At 32.8% G+C, this 16818-nt stretch overlaps 1 protein-coding gene and 1 long non-coding RNA gene across 12 annotated transcripts in view; one reads left to right on the top strand and one right to left on the bottom strand.

Moving 5' to 3' along the window:
- LOC144283080 (uncharacterized) overlaps positions 1-11232 on the bottom strand; it is a 61827-nt gene extending 50595 nt beyond the window's left edge. Inside the window, exons 1-2 of the long non-coding RNA XR_013351411.1 lie at positions 10971-11232; positions 6853-7014 (exon numbers count right to left, since the gene is read on the bottom strand). This is a non-coding gene — a long non-coding RNA (uncharacterized LOC144283080). The remainder of the gene's footprint in view (positions 1-6852; positions 7015-10970) is intronic.
- Positions 1-16818, top strand: part of VPS13B (vacuolar protein sorting 13 homolog B) — a 718401-nt gene that overhangs the window by 412628 nt on the left and 288955 nt on the right. The gene's annotated exons all lie outside the window — the stretch shown is intronic.

Genomic DNA, 16818 nt, shown 5'->3' on the forward strand with positions numbered 1-16818 from the left:
TAAGCAAAACAAGTGTAAGGAAAACTACATCTAGGCAGAATATGGTCAAATTCCTGAAAATCAAAGATAAAGAGACTCCTCTCCTTGATAGGCTAAGGGAGAATGAGAGAGAATACAACACCTACCTCACCCAATACAGCTTTCAAGGCCTAAGACAGTACTTGGGAGAGAGGAGATGCTTTTATCTTTAATAAGGTTGAATATTTTATATATATAGGCACCAGGGTGACTCAGTTAGGCACCTAACTCTTGATTTTGGCTCAGGTCATGATCTCAGGGTCATGAGATCGAGGCCCGTTATTAGGGTCTATGCTGGGTCCGTAGCCTGCTTGGGATTCTTCTCCCTCTGCTCCCTGCCCCTGCTGCTAAACTTAAAGATGAGAAACTAAGGGACGTAGGACCATTCCTTAATTTTTTTTTAATATTTTATTTATTTACTCATGAGAGACACACAGAGAGACAGAGACAGAGGCAAAGACAGAGGGAGAAGCAGGCTCCATTCGGGGAGCCGGATGCGGGCCTCCATCCTGGGTCTCCAGGATCACACCCTGGACTGAAGGCGGTGCTAAGCCACTGAGCCACCTGGCCTGCCCAGGACCATTCCTTTAAATACTTGGCCTATCATATGTCACAGTGAATAGTTTTCTTCATCCTGAAGCTGAGAACAGATCAATATTAAATTAGTGGATATCACAGTGACACTAATGGCAGCTCAATAGAATGAAGATCTTTTAGTTATAAAAGTCTAAGTGGGGCTATTTGTTCATTGTTCATTATTTAATGTTTTTTTATGAGCTTACTGTGCATTAGGCACTTTTCTAGGTATTGGGTACATGTCAAGACAAAGAAAATCCCTGTTCTCATGGAATTTTAATGGGGGAGAGAGAAACAGTTACAAATTAATGAATGAATGTTTTCATATATTATAAAACATGGGAAGAAGATAGGAAATGGGGGTTAGAGATGGACATCATAGCCTAAGAGAGGATACCTCACTGAGATAGCACAATAATCCTATAGCAGGAGGGTGAAAAAGCCAGTGACAGCTGAAGCAATATCTACCTGAGGCAGTGTGGTAGCCTACAGTAAGAGACTTGGAGGAGCCTCTAGGCCATTGTGAAGAGTTTGGCTATGATTTTGAGTGTGATGTGGTTATGGGGGAAAGTCATCCACACATATAAAATTTTTAAGTAATGGTTTTGTTGTTTACCAGATATCTACTTGCAAAAAGAAATGAAGGCATCACCAGCAGGAACTAAAAATGTACATTTGAAAAGAGGTGAAATATGCCTTTAAAGTAAAGAGAGTCACAGTGCCAAAGAACAACTGGGAGTTTGATATTGATCCCTAATGGAGTCATGTTAAAGATTATTTCTGTTATTTGTATTGACTGAATATGGGATATGAATGAAACCTTTCTGATTTTTGAAGGGTTGATTTTTTCATCAGATAAGAAGCCCTCAGGGAGTTAGCTGGAGGAGTGGCAGGATCCAACTTATATTTAAGCAGATAATCCAAGGCAACATATGAAGAATAGACTGCAGGCAGGGAAATGCAAGGGTCTGTGACTGTTGCACTAATGTTGGCAGGCAATGATGGTGGTTTGGCTGATGGTAATGGCTATGGAGGTGATGAGAACTGGTCAGATTCTGGAGATAGGTTAGAGGTAGAGCCAGGAGAAACTGCAGGTTGATTACACATAGGATTTTTGATGAAGGAGCTAAGGATAATTCAGTTGTATGGCCTGAGCAACTGGAAGGATGAAATTAACTGAGGGAAGGAAAACTGCGGGAGGATTTAGTTTGGGGTTTGGCAGGTGGAGATCAGGCATTTAGTTTTTAAAATGTTGATTATCTTAGCAGGTACTGAGCCTCCCCACTACTGATGTCATGGAAGCTGATCAGCCGTGTAAAAGGCTTAGAGGGGTTAATATGCATACAAATCACCTGGGGATGTGTTCAAATGCAGGTTTTGACTTGGGAGGTCTGGAATAGGGCCTGAAATTCCACATTTCCACCAAGCTCCCAAGTGATGAAGTAGGACACTAATACTGGGTGATGCCGATGTGCTGCTTCAAGGGCCATACCTTGTTTATCAGATTAGATTAATGGTTTCCAAGTCTTTCAAACAAAGATTTTTTAAAAATATGTTTTAATAAATGCTAACAGTTTTTAATGCCGAAAAATCAAATATTGTGAAAAGTTCTATGACAGCAAGTAAGTATCCTCCATCTCCACACTTGCCTGCTCCCTAGCAAGAACCCCCTCAGTGGAGTCTTTTTTTTTTTTTTTTAAGTTCAAAATTTTTACAGAATTGCAGTTGATAGTAGTTGTTAATTTTGGAATCTATGATTCAGAAAATGTAAAATAAAACTTGTATGTAATTACTAATACCTTATATGAATTTGCACTTTATTACTCTCAAAGATCTGATCCACTAGAAGACAATAGAACATATATACTTGTTACTTACTCAGTTTCATACCCAGGTCTATTTTGTCATGAGTTCCTCTTTTGACCCTCTTCCCTCTTGACCTACTTCTTCCTTTCCTACTGATCTTCATATCTTCCAGCTGCTAATTCCTGGACAAGATCATCTTCCAGTTTCCTTTCACCTCATTCTGAGATTCTGCTATAATGTGTTCAACTATTTTTTCCCTGCCGTATGTACAGTCTGGCCAGTTAGATTTTCCTCTCTCTTTCATATCATTCCCTGAGAGATGTCGAGGTTCTTGACTTTGCTAAAAGAGCAGCACAGAAACACTTAAGGATAAAAGGTTATAAGGGCAGATTTTTAAAGAAATTACCTGTGCTGAAAAGTGTTCCTTCATAGGCTGAAATAAGGATTATGATGAAGTAAAATGTTTTAAATGTGTTTGCAACTAAAGCACATTACTAATAATAATAAAATTGTTTACGCTTTTCTTATCTAAATGGTTACATATATTTTTAGAAACTCAACGTTCTTCAAATGCTAGTATATCATCTGCAGCTTATTAACTGTAGTGTTTATGATTATTTCTATTGGAAATGAAATACATATCAATCAAGACCTTACACCATTCTATAGAATAATTGTTATAGTAAAATTAAATTGGATTTACATTATTTTTTACCTCCTAGGACTTTTTTAAAAATTTCATTGATTGTGATCCGAATTCAGTCTACAAGTAATTTGACTTGATTTTCATTGTTTTTAAATAATTTTAAGTAATTTTTTTAAATAAGAAAAATAAATAGCTCTATATCAGTCATTAGAACAGTATCAATTGTTGAGACACTCCTGCTGTCACAATGCATGTATGTATGCATGCATGCATTAGTTCATTTATTAAATATTCATTGATTATCTCCGTTACTCAGAAATCTGAGTGCCTACAATGTGCTTGACACCAACGATACATGTTTTTGACTAGAACTTAATGGTACCTCTCTTCATTGAACTCAAGACCTCAACCACATCATTTGAGTAAATGAAACTACATTATGAAGCTCTGATAGATTCAATAGCATAATAATTCACACTGTCTACAACACCTCCCACAGTGCCTTGATTAATGAAATAAGGAAAATCAGAAGTTATGAACTTGTACCCTAAACTTTTTCATGGTCTCATTTTTACTGTCAGTGTCCTTACAGCATCATGTCTTACATCTTCTGAAAATTATTATATGAGGAAAGAACAATTCCAGAAGTTCCATCCAGATTTGTAGTTTTCACAGTAAGGAATAGAGAAAAGTTCTTCATTTCCATTCAATGATTTTTTTTTTTTTAAAGTAGAAGTAAGGATAGAAAGATTAACAGTTATTCATGAGTCTAAGTAAATATATTACTTTTTCAGGACATTTTAATGGTGTATTTTCTTTTTATATTCCAAATTTTAAAAATTGTTTGCAATTTAGTTTATCATTATTCAGTAATCTTGTTATCAAATTAAAATATGAAAAGTTAAAATAAGATTTTTAAAAATAACACAAATTATTAGAATGATACCTTTAAACCTATCTTAAGGTTTTTAAAATAAAAGTACCCTAGTGTTCATTCTTTTAGTTAAATAATACTGAATTATGTGCATAGAAAAGAGAGTTCTGGTGCTTATTCTGATTGCTGACCACTTCCTTATTCTGTTAATAGTTAAGCTGACGCTTTTTTAGACCATTTCTGTGTGTAAGAGAGAGAGAGAGAGAGAGAGAGAGAGGCAGAGACGCAGGCAGAGGGAGAAGCAGGCTCCATGGAGGGAGCCCAACGTGGTCACGCCCTGGGCTGAAGGCGGTGCTAAACCGCTGAGCCACCCGGGCTGCCAAAAAGTAGTTTTTAAATAGTACTTTGATCTACATCTAAAACAGTTCAAAAACAGGCAAGCATTTCTAAATATGATGACACTGAAGGATACCCACAATATATTATTGAGTTAAAACAAATTCAAACTGCAGGACATTACACAGATGCTATTATTTAAGTAGAGACAGTCTCTCTCTCTCTCAGTCTCTCTCTCTCTCTCTCTCTCTGTGCCTCTCATGAATAAATAAATCTTAAAAAAAAAAAAAGACTACCTTTTTGACTCTAACCAACAAAATGTTCTCCATTATCAGAAAGCTTTGTGTGATAGCTTTTGTAGAACATACTGTGACCAATACTTTAAAAATCTTATTTGGTGTTCAACACTGTTAATACAAAAAAATTCCCCCAAATCCTTTCTGTCTTTTAATGTCTCACTTAAATCCTTCTCTTTTTTGAAAACTTCCATAATCATTTTATTAGAATGTCTTCTTTCTTTGGCCTTCTATATCCATGCCTGACCCACCATGAAGTAATTAATCACTCCTGGGTCACACATAAAATGTTAGAACGTGATCTCATTGCCCATGCTCTTTGCCACTGCATTTTGCTGCATAACTGAGTTTTTTGTAAGACACTAGCTTCAATTTAATTTACAGTTGATTACAGTTTAACTTAACCAGAGTATGACTCTAAGTTTGATCTTAATTTTTTTGAAGTTTTGCATTCACATTTCATTAAATTTTGTCACTGTTTATATTTTAGGTGTTTTTTCCTTCTGACAACATTCTTGTTAACAGCGAGTAAATTGCATAAACTAATAGGCAACAGTTTTAGTGCATTTTCCTTAGCTTCCCTAAAATATTCCATTCTAGGATACACTTAATATTATAAGTATTAGAAAAAAAATGTTACAGACATTAGAACTATAATTTACAATGAAAACTCCTATAACACTAGAGTTTGAGTTCTTTGGTCTCTGGGAGTACCTGAACATACAATCTATGTTAGATGATTTAATCTATTTTAAAATAATTTTCATTAGGCTCTATCTACTTCATACTACATTGAATCTACAGAAAATGACTCCCCTTTAACATGCCAATCTAATAATTTTGATTGTTATCGAGCTTTCTAGTACATCTATTAGCTCCAAAATGAGTCATGACCAGATATTTTGAGTATTAATGTTGATTTGCTGATTAATAAGCTCTATTTATGTAATTTTTATTTCATAAGAGATTTTAAATCATTCTAAAACATAAATCATTCTCTTTATGTTAGTATAATCTAATTATTTCCCTAGTTCTGTCTCAGAATTATGAAAGAGATGGAAAAAAATTGAAACTTGTTTTTCTTTGTTGTATTTCTCTTCTTCCAGAATATTCACACAAGTCATAACTTTTCTCTGAATTGTGTAGAAGAAACTATTGCTTTTCTTATTTTAAAATAACTATGTACAAAAAAAATAAAATAACTATGTACAAAACAAATAAAAAAATAACTGTGCTATTTGTTCACATGTATTTTTCATATGCCAAAATTATATCAAGTTGAGTAAGTATATTTTTATAACAATAGAATTTACTTCATACTTTTTTCCAAAACATTTTGGTAAAAGTATTTTAAATTATTCAAACAGATTTTTAATTACAAACTTTCTTAATGTTCATCTTGTACTTAAGAGAACTATATTATTCTTATAATTTTACATTTGTGAACTTCTGCATACAACTTTTGGTTCATGCCATAAATATTTGTGGGTCTTCTGATGTCCCTTCTGGGATTTTATCTGTGACTAATTTATCCCATAGCTTTTTAAAAACTTTGTCGGTTGGTAAATTTTTCACCCATTTCTTCTTTGCAGACGTTTGTTAATCCTTTTTGGTGCATTCAGTACTTAATAGACTTGAATCTAGTATTGGGTTTCAGTTTTTCTCCATAGAGAATTTAATTCTCTTAAAAATTGTCTACAAGCAGTATATGAAACCTTCCTGGTAATTTCAGCTAACTTTGTAAAGACATCTTTCATAAATGAGGTTGTTGACAGGTCTATCTTATCTGTAGCAGTTTCATTTTTGGAATTTTACTTTTAAAGAATTATAAAAGTTGGGGGAGCTGATTCATTTTCACTCTTAGAAGACTTGCATTAGTAGTACTCCTCCAGCCTTATATACAGAAATTATTTTCTGTTTATTGCTTTCTTATGGACAACTTTTGTATTAGTGGTTGCTGTCCATTTTTCACTGTGAGCCTGATGCGCTACTACCAATACAGTTAAGAGTGTGAAAACATGCTTTGTTCTTATATAGTTGATGAGAAAACTTAACTTTCATTACAAAAATTCATTTTATGACTAAATTTTGGTAGCATAAATGTTCAACACACACAAAGAAATGCATTTTCTAAATGGAAGCTTTACCAGAAGCTTGTTAAAGCAGAATTTTTTTTAACTACTGTAAAAATGTCTTAATTTTTTATTGACTTTAGTGTACAATCACATAAATATTTTTTGAATCATAGTTTACTAAAATTCAAGAATCAAGTATTTAAGATTTTAAATAAGTAGGGATACCTGAGTGACTCAGTGGTTGAGCACCTGCCTTTGGTCCAGGGCGTGATCCTAGAGTCCCAGGATCAAGTCCCACATCGGGCTCTTTGTGTGGAACCTGCTTTTCTCTCTGCCTGTGTCTCTGCCTCTCTCTTTCTGTGTCTTTCATGAGTAAATAAATGAAATCTTAAAAAAAAAAAAAAAGATTTTAAATAAATAGACCTTGATGCAATCCAAGATGTAGACATTTGCCTGCAACAGAATTATTTCACCTACTCTAAAACCTTGGCAATGTCTTTTTGTACTCTTTTAATCTTCTAATGGTTATTCTGATTTCCCAAAAGGTTAACGTTACCAATATGAAATAGCATTAATTTGATGTAACCAATGAAATTCATGGTTGAGATTAACTCAATGTTTTATTCTTGTTTTATGTGTATATTTCAACAATATATATAGGCCCAAGTAATTGCTAATTGAAACATATCATCAATAGAAATTCATAGATGAGATTAACATCCTTTCAAGGATGAGCTTATCATCATGGAAAATTGTACATGTATGCTTTTAAAAATTATGCACAAATTTTCTTTTTCTGGAAATATTAACAGCTTTCTTTATTCCTAATGAGTATGCAGCTTAAGCTGTGGTGTTTCTCCTCTATATCTTTTTACGGTTTCACTTAAAACCTAGCTTACTTTCTTTATTAACTCAGAGCTGTACTTTCCAAATACATAGTAAAGATTAAATTTTACAAATCTTTACAAAACTGTACCCCTCCCCTCCCAGCCTTTAATTTATTTCTAATTTTCTTTCTATATGAATGTTCTCAAAATAACCATTGTTTTGGTTTCATGCAAGGTATGTTTCATATCTAGTAACATTATGTCCCTAATCCTGTAATGCTTAGTGTTGGTTTTAGATAACTCTCTTTTAGCAAATCACAGAGATTTGGGATAGTAGGTATTTAGAGTAACTTGCCTAAAAGCTTTGTTCAAAATTACTATTGGCAGACTTTAGTCCCTGTCCTGTTCTTCAGCTGATCTAGTGTGAAGGCCTTGGATTTATATTTGGGCTTCACTAAAGTAACTGTGTTTTCTGTGGCTTCCTGTAGCAGGATGTAGGTTTCCATCAATGTATTTCTCTTTGTTGCCAAAAGCTACCTCAAAACCGTGTTGAAATGACTCTAAGTTTTACTGTCATAGACTTTGGAATGTATTTAGCCCTTTTTTATTGATGTTTTTGTTGCTTTCCACTAGAAATTCATGTTGGAAAAGAGCTATAGAATAATAGAATATGTTTAGTTTCACATAAGAGTGTTTTATTATAAACTTGGAAAATCTATTTCCTATTTCTTTCAGATACATTTTGGTTATATAAAGTGTGCTGGATATGTAATATATGCATTTCTGATTGTGTATTTTCATTGAGGCACTAATGTTATCATGTGAAATTATTATCTCAACACTTCTGGGCTGAGAGACAAGCGAGGAAAGCATAGTTTACCTTTAAGATACATTTCCAGAATTTATGAATTATGATGACTGTTTAACAGAACCCTTGACTTTCAAGACCATTCTTTAAAGAATAGTAAAAATTGCTATTCTCTAAGTGTCTGATGTAAAGGAAGAATTAATTACATTTTTTCGTATTAAAAACAAAGGTTGAATATTATTACTGAAAAGTAACCCTCATGTTTATTCTCATAGTTATCCATAGAATGTACCCTATTCATTACCCTGAAAGGATTAAAGAGGAGACACAGAGGCTAGAAGATAGATGGATAAGTAAATAGATTTTTAAAAATCTGGAGGTGCCTGGTTGGCTCAGTTGGTAGAACATGCAGATTTTTTATCTCAGTGCCATGAGTTTGAGCCCCGTGTTGTGCCTTAAGCTTGCTTAAAAACAACCCTTTACTAGCTTTGAGTTAAAGAAACTACTTGTAAATGTGAGCTATAGTGTTTGTTTTGTAATTAAAATTTGAGGAAGACCCCCTTTTACTCTGTGTTGACTTCTGTGTGTCTATTTTCAACCAACCCCTTTTTATCCTCTCTATATAGAAACTAATTAGAAAGCATCTGTGCAGTACTTTAGTATGTATGATTAATAATAAATTACCTCTTCACATTGTGTAAGAAGACTTGCTAACCCCAAATAAGATGCTACTACCCCAGAAATACTTGGTGGTTTTTTTTTTTGCATGAAAGTAAGTTTTCATGTCCTAAAGTACCAAGTTAAACAACAGCTATTAAATACAATTATCTTAATTTCTTATATTAGTCTGTATTCACTGAGATCATTGTCCCAAAGTAAACAGTCCAATTGTACCCATTTTGTGTGCTAGAAATTCTTATCTTCTGAAGAACTGTGCCCTCTGTCTGAAGACAGATATTTTCTCAATCTGAAATACTTTTCTTGCCCATCATTTTTAACATTGAGCTTTGAGTGAAAACTAGATACCTGCAAATTATTCCACATTGATAAAGGTAATAAAAAATGCAAATGTGATCTCAAAATAGACACAAATTAGAAAATAGCTAATTTTATTCTGTCTTGTAATATTTTCATATCTTTATTTTATCTTGAGTTATAACTTAAATTCAGGGGAGTGCATTAATTATTTCTATAAGCTTAATGAACTTTTACATATGTATATAGCCATGGTAACACCACCCAACACTCCAGAAACTTTTCCTCATTCCCATCCCACCCAGTCCCCTCCACTCCAAAGATAATCATTATTTGGACCTCTGTAATCATAGATTATTTTTGACATAACTAAATGTTAAAATGGATTTTAAGTTGTGAAAACTTCTTTTTCTCCAGAGCTTATGTGTAAATCAACATAGTTTCTGACCTAATATCAATCATGCAATTGAAAAAAAATGACTTTGATTAGAATTAAAGTACAACTTTTAATTTCAGTTGGTCATCCTTAATATCAAATTGCATATTCATTCACTCTGATAGTTTCCATATGAATCATTAATGAATGTAAGGAAAACATAAAAACTCCATATATGAAGATTAAAAGTTTTTATTAGTAAACATCTCTATTCATTAGGTAGATTCCTAGGATACACTTTAATAGCTATGGTTAAAAGGGAAGCTTTTGAACAATTTCTATGGATTTTATTTATTGCTACAGTTATTTAGTATAACTTATCATACACATAATATGACTTTTGTACATCATAGAGTTTATAGCTTCTCAAAAGGAAATGTCACTTTGTATTCCAGGACTCCATTGTCCTCTAGCTGAATTGAGTGTCATCCAGGTATGGGTTTGATAAACTGACACAACAGTGAAAAGAATCCCTGTCCCATGTCAGCTTATCAAACACACTGTGGACAGCAGGTCTTTGGCATTAAACACATTCCCAGCCATTTAGGTTCTGAATAGAAGTCATGAAGCTCATGTTCAGTGAAACACAACCTCAGTATTTCCAGGTGATTTTAAAGAACACCTGATAAAACTGAGGTATAGTACCACAAAACTTGAAGAATTATGCAATAACTAGGAAACAATAATATGCATAGAATTAAAGAATTGCAATGCCATTGTTTCAGTGTGGTGACAAAGTAATAGTAATGAAATATACAGTAATTCCTTAATTCATTCTGTTAAACAGTATCAAATTATCCTGAAAACATATTTATACTGTAGAATAAAACAATGAAGTCAAGTATTTTTTTAAAAATCTTAGTTAATGCCAGAACAGATATCTCTTGGGGCAAGTTATCCTTTCATCTGGATCTGTCACTGTATTTTTCCAACTTAATTTATTGCAAAGTGTTCACCTTAGAAATTTAGCAGCCTTCATTCTACATAGTATGCCAGATTGATTTGTTCAGTTTCCATGTTAAATATGGGCATATTAAAAAGAAAATTTTTAAATTTATTCTTAGCACCATAAATATATTCTAATGAAAAGTTAACGTACAAGATGATGTAGGTCAAAACATGTTTACTTACATAATATTTCACTTTATTTACATCTTTCAAAATAAAATAGTTAAATCAGTAATATTTATGAATGAATTTGTCTGAGATTACATCATAAAAATGTGGAAACATTTTTTTAGGTTTGTTTTCTTTTTTAACCCCACAAAGAAGAAATAGCATGATGCAGTTACAGTACCTCATCAGTGGAGCTCCCTTGCCATGCTGCAAGGACAAATGGAGCGCAGCAGTGCTGAGCAGAAGGTGCTCTCCTCTTTGGATAAAACTGCAGTCTCCAAAGAGCTTTTTTAAGTAGGGACTACTTTTAAATGTGTCTGGTCACCTCAAAGGGATATGTAGAGCATTTCCTGCCAGTAGGATTAGAGGAAGGAAGCATCAGGCCAAAATGTTTGATGTGTGATGTACTGTAATTCCTTTCATGTGTTCAGTGGCTTTTATATGTTGATCAATGTTCTGCTACCAATTGTGACCCTGGTGTGGTCCAGGTCATTAAAGTTCTACATTCCTTAATGTATAGGGTCATTAACTATACCTAGCAGCATTATTATAATTAAGGATACTGTTTTCTTTTAAATAACCACCTCTCATTTTCATTAAAGTATTTATTTTTCATAATTGGATAATCCTCCTAGGGACTGATTCCCATGGAAGAGATGAGTCAGTATTGAAGACTGCCAGTACTAACATCACTATGGATACATCTCTATGATTCCTCACTTTGCATTGTACCTGGTTTTTAAATCAGCATTTTCTTCTCACAGTAAAGTTCAAGAAGGAAACTAGCTTTAGGATGTAGTTTTCGTGGGTGTGTGTATCTTTCAGGCAGTAAGAATAAGTATTGACAAAATTGCTATCAGCAATATTATATATCTTTAATGAAACAAAATTGACTATTACAGGTGTTCTTTACTCTTCTAGGATCATATTTTCTAAAGCAGTGATGTGTTAAACCACTGTAGTTTTAGGCTTTTTTTTTTTTTTTTCATAAATGAGGAACAGTGGCTGATAATATCTTTGGCAAAGATTTGATAACAATCTAAATGCTGAGCTGTAGAGGATATGTTAATATATTAATGATATAAAAAATAAAATATATATATATATAAATGATATATCCATGCATGAAATTCTAAACAACCATCATCACAAAGGACAGTATGTGTGCCTATTTACTAGCATGAAACATAATTTAGGTATATGGTAAGTGAACATAAGGGTTTTAAAAACTGCATGTTTATAGTATGATCTTACCTACATACATGTTTGTGAGTTAATGGTAAATAGCCTAGATTGTTACACACCAGGTTGTCAAAAATAGTTACCTATGATCATTAGTCTATGAGAAGTTGTTTTCCTTGTCTTTATTTTTGTATATTTTCTATATTTTTTTAGACCAAATCCTCTAATTGTAGCTTTAAAAAGTAGAAAAAAAATGTTTTATATCTATTATATCTTCAGGTGTTCAGATAATGTTTTAAATTTGGGGGATTTTTTGTCTCCTTAGTGTAAAATATATGAAAATATGTTCTTTATTCTTTCATATTTATATTTTTTGAGGCATTTATATTTGCTTTTTTTTGGATCTTTTTATACTCAGTATAATATCATTAGATCACCCATCATTAGTTATTCAGCACTCAACAGTGGTGGTTCTAAGGAAATACATATTCTATTCCAGGCATGCGCACGTGTGTGTGTGTGTGTGTGTGTGTGTTGAGGATTACATTAGTTTTACTAAGATGATAGGCATGTACTAGCTGCCAAACAAGTTTTTTCTGTAATACTGAAATACTAAGCTGTCTTTCTTACATAATCAGTTTTACTATATCATTTACTCATTTCTTCAAAAATATTTGTGAATGCTTACCATTTACCAGCTGTTTGCTAGATGTAGGAATACGTATATTGCATCTAAAAAATGTAATAAAAATTGTCACAATCTTCACTTTTGTGGAACATAATTTAGTCATCTTTATAATTATGCTTAAAATATACTAATTGATTTTTTTAAGATTTTATTTATTTATTCATGAGAGACACAGCGAGAGAGGCAGAGACATAGGTAGAGAAAGGAACAGGCTCCATGCAGGGAACCCGATGCAGGACTCGATCCCAGGACTCCAGGATCACGCCCTGGGCCGAAGGCAGGCACTCAACCGCTGAGCTACTCAGGCGTCCCTACTAATAGATTTTTTAAACAATTTTTCTAGGTAAAGAAATATGTGGTACATTTAAAATTTAAAAGAACTCATTGAATTTTTACATATGAAGTATATTAATGTAGCATCTGTATTCATTTCATCTTGTAAGAAAATAATTCACTAGTTTTATAGATAAAAGTTATTGGCACCATAGTTTAAATCAGTTTCAGATTATGGCTTATGATGTTAATATTTAGGATCAAAATAATCATGCTTATTTTGTCAGCATAATAGTGTACAAAGTAAAAAAACAATTTTACAGATTTTTATTTAAAATTTTTTTAATAACTAAGACCTTTCAGTAATTTGTGAACAATTATTGGCCTTATAAAAAAGGTGCAATTAGTTTCTGCACATTCTTTCCAAATGTGTTAAGATAGAGATATACAGCATATATAATTTAAAAGCATGTTAATGTTGTTTGAAAATTCTTGATTTTAAAGTAATAAAACTGATATAAAGAGTAAATGTGCATAATTGTTAGAGAAACTGGTGATAGGAAAGTTGCTTATAAGCCACTTTAATATTGCCCTCTCAGTGGAAGCAGCCACTCTTAGTGAAGGAATCTTCTGTTTCTTCTTTTTTGGTACCTTAAAGCAGAAAACACATCTTCCTTTCTATAAACAGTTATATTTTTAAGGAGTACTTTATGGTATTCGCAGAAGGAAGAGATTTGAAAATCATTACCAGTTAAATTGGGAGTCACTCTGTAGCATCTCTTTAACAGCTGTTCAACCTCATTATTTCTCAGTTCATAAATTTTATTTTGGATGCTTTTGCCTCAGCACACATGCTAAGGTGTGAAAAAAAAAAATCTTTTTTCCACACTTTTATGTCTCAATTTTATTGGTAAAATATTTTGTATCTCTTCCATCACTTTGGACCATGTCTTTTTTCAGAAATAAGTTTTTGCATTTGAAGACTTATTTGGTAAAATAACATGTCATCTCCACTAAATCAGTTTCTTTTTTACTCCGTTTGAAAGAGAAAAACTTTTTTGTCTTGATACTTATTTTGTAACCAATATCTAAAAACTACATAATTGTTCTCTGGTTTAGTCTCAAGTCTCTGTCTTGAGCTATGCTGTCGTTCAACATTGTGTATTTCAAGGTTATTTTCTTAAAATGTCACAGTATAGAAGCACAAATACTGAAGGTTAAATATTTTTTGTCGTCATTGTTTATAAAAACTGCTAAATTTACATTGTTAGGTTGTTTATATGTTGCCTAACTCTCCCTTTTTCTTTTCTGTTTTAATTATAGCTTGGAAAATGTCCAGGGGTAATGTACTTAGAAACTATACTGTATATTAATACTACTTATCTGATTTTATGATTATAAAAGATTACTGTTCCCTGGTATCATTTAAAGCTTATATAAAATTTATTAGCAGAATAAATAGTATAACAAATATTTTGGTTAAATAGTTCATATTTTGCTGACTAAAGTCAACATTGTCTTATTATGGCATACTTAACTCTTTGTATACTATTAGGAATAGGCCTATCACATTTATTATCTCTATATTTTTAGATTTCTTGCCATGTTAGAACATTGATGCCCAAAGTAAATAAAAATATCTTTATGTTTGAGAGAATAAAATAGAGGAAAGGATTTTTATGTTATTTTCCAAAAGAAGAAAAAATACTTTCATTTTAAGAATGACATGATAGTGTTTTACTTCCTGAATAAAATAGGTAGTGATTTATTTTAAGCTTTATTAATTCCTAGTTCATGGATAAAATACTGTATTTGGAATTCCTATCTATAGTAATATATAATAATTTAAACTTATTAATTTCTGGAAATCTGAATAGTGTTCAGTTCTAGTTTTAATTGAGATCTTTCTAGAATCTCATTTTACGAGATTGAATTTCTTTTTTTTTTTTTTTTAAGATTTTATTTATTCATGAGAGATACAGAGAGAGAGAGAGAGAGAGAGAGGCAGAGACACAGGCAGAGGGAGAAGCAGGCTCCATGCAGGGAGCCCAATGGGGGACTTGATCCTGGGACTCCAGGATCATGCGCTGGGCCGAAGGCAGGCACTAAACCGCTGAGCCACCCAGGGATCCCCACGAGATTAAGTTTTTATAGTGAAAAGCTTCCAAAAGAAGAAAATTCTACTACCAAGCCTTGGAAAAGAGGTAGCACATGTCTTGACACTGTGTACATTTATTATTGACAGAAATATCCTTAGAATGTCATTGTTGCAACATTGCCATTTAGAATCACAGAGAGTCCTATTTTATATCCATGTAATTAGTCACATGTTGATTATAGATGTTACATAGGGCTTTTTTGTTTTTTGTTTTTTGTTTTTTTTTTTACAGAGAAGTCTTTTGGGCATGGTAAGCAGAGGAATTCTCCATGGAAGACTTAGAACTAGTTGACACCCATTTAGAGAATGAGCAGTCTTGTTAATCAGAGGCTTGGTTATAGGGGTGTAATGAGAGAAGGGTAAGGAAAAGTGATGGTGATCAGATTGTAGAAGCATTGAATTCCTGGTTAAGGAATTTGTGCTTCTTTAACTGGGTACTTCTGACCAGGTTTGCACTATTTTTGGAGGATTAAACACAATGCTAAGCATGTGATAGGTGTTTGAAGAGAGCAGATACAGATACCAGATTCCCCAGATTCAAGTTTCAGGTTTTCACTCAACTGGTTGAATGTCCTTGATCAAAGCAAGATGCTTAACTGCCTAAAATTCCTAATCTGCAATGCAGACATAATACTACCTACTTCACAGGATTGTTATGAGGATTAAGTAAATTAGTACATGTAAAGCATCAGAATCTGGCACATAGTAAGTATTCAGAAATATTTACTGAGTACTTATTTTTATAAGCTGTTGTAATTATTACAATGAACATTTTTAAAATGATTACTTAATCTGGCTGTTCTATATTGGTTAAATTGGGGAAAGGATTGCACCTTTAGTCCTTATGCAAAGGTAAGTAAAATATCACTGACAAACTAGGAAATTTTGTTTTGTACCACACACACACAAAAGTCCTCTCTTATTCAGTGTACTCAAATGGTTTGTATTACTTTAAAACTCCCAGATAATTTCCAGTTTGTAGTTTAGGCCCTAAATATTTAATCCTAACATTTCATAGTATTTTATAGTTTACAATGTACTTTTACACATTTATATCCTTTGACTTTCTGTTCAACCCTAGGCATTCCTTGGTACTGTTATTCACATTTCACAGTAGAAAAAACGAAACTCATGGTTGCCCAAGATCATACAGCTAACTTGAGCTCTTAACCACTACATTGTAATTCTGCTGGCCCCTCCCCCACCTTTTTTTATTCAAGGTTAATTAACGCAGTATTATGTTTCAGTTGTACAATATAATGATTCACATTCTATACATTACTTAGCGCTCGTCACTGTAAGTGAACTCCTTAATCCCATTCACCTGTTTTGCCCATCCCCTCACCCAGCTCCCCTCTGGCAAATACCAGTTTGTTCTCTATATTTAAGTATCTGGTTTTTATTTCTCTCTCTTTTTTTTTATTTCTTAATTTCCACAGATAAGTAAAATCATATGGTATTTGTCTTTCTCTGACTGACTGACTTCACTTAGCAGTATAGCCTTTGGGTCTACCCATGTTGCTGCAAATGGCAAGATTTCATTTTTTTTTATGACTGGGGAATATTCTTTTGCTTATGTAAACCACATCTTCTTTACCCCTTCATCTACCAGTGGATATTTCAATTGCTTCACTATCTTGGCTGATGTAAATAATACTGCAATAGGGATGCATATATCTTTTCAAATTAGTATTTTTGTATTCTTTGGGTGGTAAATACCCAGTAGGG

The sequence above is a fragment of the Canis aureus genome, chromosome 14 (assembly GCF_053574225.1).
Source record: "Canis aureus isolate CA01 chromosome 14, VMU_Caureus_v.1.0, whole genome shotgun sequence".
Lineage (NCBI taxonomy): Eukaryota > Metazoa > Chordata > Mammalia > Carnivora > Canidae > Canis > Canis aureus.